The following is an 8,231-nucleotide window of genomic DNA, read 5'->3' as shown; positions in this document are numbered from 1 at the left end:
ACGACACGCATCAGTAGATATGGCTGTATAGGACGTGACAACTTTTGAGAAACTCACCTTTTAATACGTCCACCTAGGGGCACAAATCCCCATTCTTGTAACTTTTGCTCGACGAGCACGAACGACATGACTGCATAGACCTTATCGCAAATACCAATGCGCAAGCGCAGACTGTTGAATGAGGTGCATTGTGGGATATATATGAGTCAAATTTGTAATCAGCTAGACCACAATGCACCTAATTCCAAGCTTTACGCGCGCGCCCCAGTATTTGCGAAAAGGTCTATGGACTGAGACGTTAGCAACTTGTCACCACGCAGACACGCGCGTGCGCACACGCGGGGAAAACCATAACTTGCATGTAAACACCGGATTCTTTTCACAGTTCCTTGTAAGACCTACCAATGCCATGTAAAGTTTCTCTTTACTTCGGTAAATCTTACATAACTTTGATTAACTGCAATACTTACTCTCAAAACATGTATATATTTTTTTACATTACAAATCAGTGTATATTTTTGGCCGTGTTTTACTTAAGTTAGGTAGTTTCTTACATAACTTTTTTTACAAAACATCTTTTTACCATTTGTTTTCTGAGTGATCTGTATGGGATTGGAGGCATTGCATGGTGAGGTATTTTATATTAATGGTTTGCGGAAACACCATGTGTGTATCTACTTGCCAGGTAGAGTTTGTTCTTAAAGAACTGTATTTCTTTATTCTACTACTTTTAATCTGTTTGCACACAAATACATTGGTTGGCACGGGTACATTCTTATTAAAGGTACAGCAAATTGGTGCTGTGTTGCCGTATAAAGCAGGTAATTGCAAAGAAGGGGGAAATAAAGCACTTTAATAACTAACTGGTAATACATAAATATCTGCATGAGCAACAACTACTTCATTTTCCTCCATGCTTCATTAGATGTGTGGAAGAAAACAAACTTCAACTGTTAGGTTCACTACCAACACAGTTCAGCCTAAAATGCACTGCCGTAGATTTCACCAAACTATTCCTAACTTAGGATTTAATAGATGTTAAATTTGCATCGGGGATAAAGAATATTAACTTTGTTTTTTACCCATACACCGATGTGTGTTAGCACTGTATACTCAGTACTTTCCCGAGTCCTGTGAAAAAATATCACAGGCATGTTAGGACTTAGGACGGGTTCAGTTCCGTATCCAATCACGTAGGACCCATTGAACCCATCCTAAAATAGGACGGGTTGCTCGTCCTAACTCGAGATAGAATTAATCCTAGCGTTTCGTGAAATCGGCTGCAGGACACCTTTCATAGTTGTCCACCCATCATATGCATAAAATAACAAATCTGTGAAAACAAAATTACTCGATTGGTCATTGAAGTTGCATTACTGAAAGAAAACACTTTTGTTGCACAACTTTCAGAGGCCTAAAAAGGGCTTCAGACCTAAAATATTTTAAGTTTTGAGTGAGAAACAACCTACGTCGTGTAAGGTTTAACAAGTATATCGATATGTGTTCAATTAAGATAATGTATTATTATGCTGCTTCCCCATCCATTGTTTTAAATGCCTTTTGTAAGAGAACAGCTGTTAATGGTTGTTCTACAGAAAAGGGCTTTCAAAACACCGCTGAAAATGCGGGGGGGGGGGTACAGAAAAACAACAAACGTTCAACAATTATTATTAAAAAACTAAAAAAATGTGTGCACAACATTAATAAATGCGCCAGTTGACTTGGGGGTCAAAATTTGACCCCCAAAATACGTTATTTTTTTAGTAACCATTGGACAGTAGGTTCTAAAGTATTTTCTTTCAAAAATTTCATTGTCCATATTCGGTTGATCTGTTTGACTTTTATTTATATATTTAGAATCAAACAACGATTAACACTTCAACATTCATGAACACCTTGTGTTTATAATACAATTGTGCTGGTATTACCTGTTTAGTAATATTGTCCGAAAATAATATATAGATATATAGATTACAATTTATTTTTATGCAACACCCTCTCTTGAATTGCTGTCGTCGTAGCCTTGCTCAAAGCAGTCGAATTATTCACTTCGAAAAAGACCGCCGCTGTATAAAAACCCACCCGTATTCACTGTGCGTACAATGTGTGTAACCACATCGCACGACACGATGCCCCCGTACACTATCCGCATGCGTCGGCCGTTAGGCCGACAGCCTTGTATGGTTTGTGGGTGCATTCGTTTAGCTTCCCTGGGTCGACCCCCGTTATGGGGTAATTGTGTGCCCACGTTCGTCCTGGAAAAAAAAAGTACGCCACATCGGGGTCGACCCAGGGAAGCTAAACGAACGCACCCTGTGTTCCCCCGGTGTGTGGCGGGTTTTTTTCCAGGACGAACGTGGGTAATTATCTGCACACGTTTGTCCTGGGAAAAAAACACGCCACACACCAGGGTCGACCCAGGGGAGCTAAACGAACGCACCCAATATAAGCGAAGAGTTCACACGGTCAGCTCATTACCATAATGCCCGCGAAAGACGATGTTTGCATCACACACCACCACCACGGACGCTCAGCGAGCATGATAGGACGTCAATATGAATAATTCATTTACCTCACATCCTGTGTTGTCTGATAGGTCTGACGAAAGATGTAAATATTCATGGGCTGCATACTAGCATATCCGAGAGCCCCCCCCCCCATTTTGGGGATTTTTTTTTTCATGAAACACATTAAACCCGGAAGTTACAGACCCGACAAGGATGTCGGCCTGACGGCCTCCGCATGCGGTTAGTGGTACTAGTGCGGATGACCTGTGTGCACAGTAGTCGTACGATGTGATAGTGTGTAAACGGGTGGGTCATGCGGTGTGATTAGACGTACCACGCACAGCGTATACGGGTGGGTTTACAGCGGCGTCTTTTCGGAGCGAATAATGCGACTGCCTTGAGCAAGGTTACTGTCGTCGTTGCACAGAGCTGCGGTCGGTTCTTATAATAATAATAATAATAATAATAATAATAATAATAATAATAATAATAATAATAATAATAATAATAATAATAATAATAATAATAATAATAATAATAATAATAATAATAATAATAATAATAATAATAATAATAATAATAATAATAATAATAATAATAATAATAATAATAATAATAATAATAATAATAATAATAATAATAATAATAATAATAATAATAATAATAATAATAATAATAATAATAATAATAATAATAATAATAATAATAATAATAATAATAATAATAATAATAATAATAATAATAATAATAATAATAATAATAATAATAATAATAATAATAATAATAATAATAATAATAATAATAATAATAATAATAATAATAATAATAATAATAATAATAATAATAATAATAATAATAATAATAATAATAATAATAATAATAATAATAATAATAATAATAATAATAATAATAATAATAATAATAATAATAATAATAATAATAATAATAATAATAATAATAATAATAATAATAATAATAATAATAATAATAATAATAATAATAATAATAATAATAATAATAATAATAATAATAATAATAATAATAATAATAATAATAATAATAATAATAATAATAATAATAATAATAATAATAATAATAATAATAATAATAATAATAATAATAATAATAATAATAATAATAATAATAATAATAATAATAATAATAATAATAATAATAATAATAATAATAATAATAATAATAATAATAATAATAATAATAATAATAATAATAATAATAATAATAATAATAATAATAATAATAATAATAATAATAATAATAATAATAATAATAATAATAATAATAATAATAATAATAATAATAATAATAATAATAATAATAATAATAATAATAATAATAATAATAATAATAATAATAATAATAATAATAATAATAATAATAATAATAATAATAATAATAATAATAATAATAATAATAATAATAATAATAATAATAATAATAATAATAATAATAATAATAATAATAATAATAATAATAATAATAATAATAATAATAATAATAATAATAATAATAATAATAATAATAATAATAATAATAATAATAATAATAATAATAATAATAATAATAATAATAATAATAATAATAATAATAATAATAATAATAATAATAATAATAATAATAATAATAATAATAATAATAATAATAATAATAATAATAATAATAATAATAATAATAATAATAATAATAATAATAATAATAATAATAATAATAATAATAATAATAATAATAATAATAATAATAATAATAATAATAATAATAATAATAATAATAATAATAATAATAATAATAATAATAATAATAATAATAATAATAATAATAATAATAATAATAATAATAATAATAATAATAATAATAATAATAATAATAATAATAATAATAATAATAATAATAATAATAATAATAATAATAATAAGACATTTGTAAAGTGGTACTGCGTGATTTGCATGTGTCTTGTAGACGATGTGACCTGTGACATCACATGTTTACAAAAGAGCCACAGAGCCTGGACTTCCTACAGGCACGACTTGTACACAGCCTAATGGAAGAAATCATAAAATCTTATATTTCTAATTTTTATCAAGTTTTGATATGATGAAAAGGGGCACATACAGATATGCAGATGTTTGTTTTCTCCAGTAATTCGTTTCGGAGATTACATTGACCAAAATGAACGTCTGCAATCAAGACTAGCTTGGGGTAGCTCAGATCCACGTGTGATAAGTTGGATGGCCTTTCCAGAGCTCCGTATACGGTTTTACCTAAAACGAACGCAATTCTTTTCTCGTATTAGATAGGCCTGTACAATTCAACCCAACAGAATAAAACCGGTGTTACAAATTTTACACCATGGGTGTTGTCAAACCTAGATTCAAACAAAAAACTATTTAAGTTAACAATAGTATAGGGTGTTAACATTGGCACAAATTCCTGCTTACAAGTGTTATTAAAGCCCGGTTCACTGTAAAAGTAATGTTAGTCAAAACGACGTAAGTTCGTCATATAGACATCATGTTGACTTATATAGTCAGTGAAAGTGATGACTAATGTGACTGATCAGTATTGTTTTTTTATACTTCCTGCGATTGAGAATCCCAACCGAATGTTGACGTCACATCCCTGACCTCGCTGAGAATGTTTCGTCAACCCATGCAAATTATTCGTTGCGAATGTGCGTCGTCAAAATTCGTATCGCATTCGAAGTGTGAACCGGGCTAGGTATGTTGAAATTTTTTATCCCAGCAGGACTCTGCAGTGTAATCATGACATTAAGCTTTCCTCGGATTTAACATATCAGGACTGTTGATTGTAAATAAACGTTGTACTTTGGACTTGATTTACCGCTGTGATAAATCCAGCGTGTGAATTTAAGGTCTGGTTCTGGGATTTGTTTCCAGAGGTAAGGCATAAAGATGAAACTGCTCTTAGATGATAACGTTCCTAATGATCTAACGGTCAGGCGATTACAACACGTGATGCTTGTCCTTAACTTGTTATCATTAATCATTAGACACAAACTGCAGAAAGTTTTTAGTTATAAATTATTTAAGACGAAATGCCAATTTCGAAGGCCCTTTTTCAAATTTTAAAGCTCAATGCGTTTTAACGTGTAAATACTATACTATCCACTATTCAACTGGGAAGGATCTGGGAAGGATCTATATGTATGATATTTAAATTTAAACAATGATAAACGGGTTTTTATCTTCAGGCTTTACGTGTGATGACGAACTAAGCAATGAACAAGTGTCGTATGTGTTTGTATCTATGTAAGGTAAACATTACGGGTTCGAGAGATAGGCAATATAACATGATGGGTGCAAACGTGAAATAAACGTTTTAATGTAGAAGCATATGCCTATTATTTGTTTACTTCATATTGGATGTTTCGAAAACATGTTTTATTTTTCTATGAAGTTGCCATTCCCTTATTTCGATTCTTCCAATGCAAATAAGAACAACATGCACAGAATACACGAAAAATGCAAACCGTGGGTTTAAGGTTGGATATGGTCGTAGTGTACATCACGTGTCATGTCTGTCATGAAGTAATACTTCTTGCACCAAATAATCCAATCACGTGTTTGTCTTATGAAACAAAGCAATCACCATGATGATACAACACAATGAAGGGGATACAATATACAGTTGCTGTACGCTGCACACTGTCAAGTTTGACTGGTCGAGAACCAATCACAAGACGTACAACAAAACGCACGTACCATGACTAGCTAGCTGCACAGAGCGCGGCGGGAAACATGAGTTTTGTTATAACCGGTATGCATTACCTTGATCGTTCCCAGCGTTGGTCGATATCCAGCGCTTAGTTCGAAACGGGAGCGGGTTCGAGGGAACAGTGAAGAATAGTTTCTTATTTGAAAAACTGCTTAATAATAATAATAATAATAATATCGAAGTCTTATATAGCGCACGTATCTACCAAACAAGGTACTCAAGGCGCTGAGTATATACAAACTTTCAGAAAGATAGGTAATTGTAGTGATGAATTCTGAGACCCAATTATTTAGCACCTAATAAGGGTTTACAAGGTGCTAAGGCGCATTAAACAGCCACAACCAGGAACACCGGGGCGAACCCCTTCTCTTTTCGATAAGTACACTGGGTTCTTTTACACGCGTTACACAACACATGGGACCAACGGCTTTACGTCCCATCCGAAGGACGAAGCAATGGTTAAGTGTCTTGCTTAAGGACACAAGTGTCACGGCTGGGGATTCGAACCCACACTCTGCTGATCAGAAACACCAGAGTTTGAATTCGGTGCTCTTAACCGCTCGGCCAAGACACTTCCACTATTAAACTATGTATACTCGTCGGATAATGTTTGAAGACGACAACATTACTTTAAGAAGAGGAATAATCATGTTACCAAGGTAAACAAAACAATAATTGTTGGACGCTGAGATTTGGGGTCAATGGGTTTGTATACCATCGTGGGATAATGGCACCCTCGAGGTAGAAGCCCCGGCCTCGACTTCGCCTCGGGTGCAGTTTCCCCCCTCGGGTGTACAAAACGCCATGGGACCTGTTACAGCGTGAAGCAATTGTATAGTGGTGCAAGCCCAGTCTCTATATCGAAGTATTAACAACACGGGAACTACACAGCTTTATGTCTCTTCCGAAGTGTCCACACCGGGACTCGAACCCACTCTGATGGTCAGAAACACAGGGGCTGAAAGTGAAATTCAACTATCCATTTAATTTGTTTGCAAAGTGGTTCCCCCAGAGTGACTGTTTTCTATAGGAGTGGGTTCCCCTGTTTAGCTCCTTGGCTCGAGTACCACTTCCTTTGTCTTTCTGTTCACATTTAGTGAGCAGCTAAACAGCAGAGAGTGCATGTCTATTGTGTCTTGTAGGTTCTCCAAACACCCAAAAGTTAGGATTTTAAGTTGCTTCATGTTTTTCTGTGTTGCTCAATAATGCTGGCTTTTCTGCTGCGATTATAGAGTTATTTCCTATTAGTGCTGTGTTGGTTTGTCCTCTTTTGTATTGTTTAGTTTAATCTTCGGTTAACATTTTCTTGCTTCAATAATTACTCCTATGTTGTTTTCACACCAGTATTCGAAGTCATTTTCAATGATGGACATTTTGCACGTTCAGCATATCAGGCTTTATTTCGTTCGTTTGCGGCAATTAAAACAACCTATGGTGACTTGTCAGGATGTCCTCCAAATATTATATCCGCTACTTTGAAAAGGTTACAGAATCCAGATGGAATATTTTTCTGGAAAATTATTATTGTTTTAAATTGTATATTATCAGTTGGCTTCCAAGTTGACTTAGTTTTACCCCTGATAATTCTGTGGTTTTTCTTAAACTGTATCATATTTTGTTATAAAATTTGATTTGTCTCTCATAATTCATTGAAAACTGTGAAGGTGTTTGGTTTCTGTAATTGTCTATAGTCAGACCGACTGATTGGTATTAAATAAAGAAGAGTCCATATGGTTTGTTATGCAATTCTGCACTATTCATTGAATGCTCTTGTAGTGTACCAACCTTCGATGTTTTAAAACAATTCCATGCAGCTTAATTTTTAAAAATAGTTTATCCTTTGTGTATTCATCTCATAAGTCCAAGGAACTGTACTATTATTTAAAGCATAAGTCTCTCTTATCTGAAAAACAAACGTAGATAAATTGGTTGGTCAGAGCTGTGTTGTATAAATAACAGACCGAAGATGTCCTG

This window comes from Asterias amurensis, chromosome 1, assembly GCF_032118995.1.
Source record: "Asterias amurensis chromosome 1, ASM3211899v1".
NCBI lineage: Eukaryota > Metazoa > Echinodermata > Asteroidea > Forcipulatida > Asteriidae > Asterias > Asterias amurensis.
The sequence above is the reverse complement of the archived record's forward strand: the minus strand, read 5'-3'. Positions refer to the sequence as shown.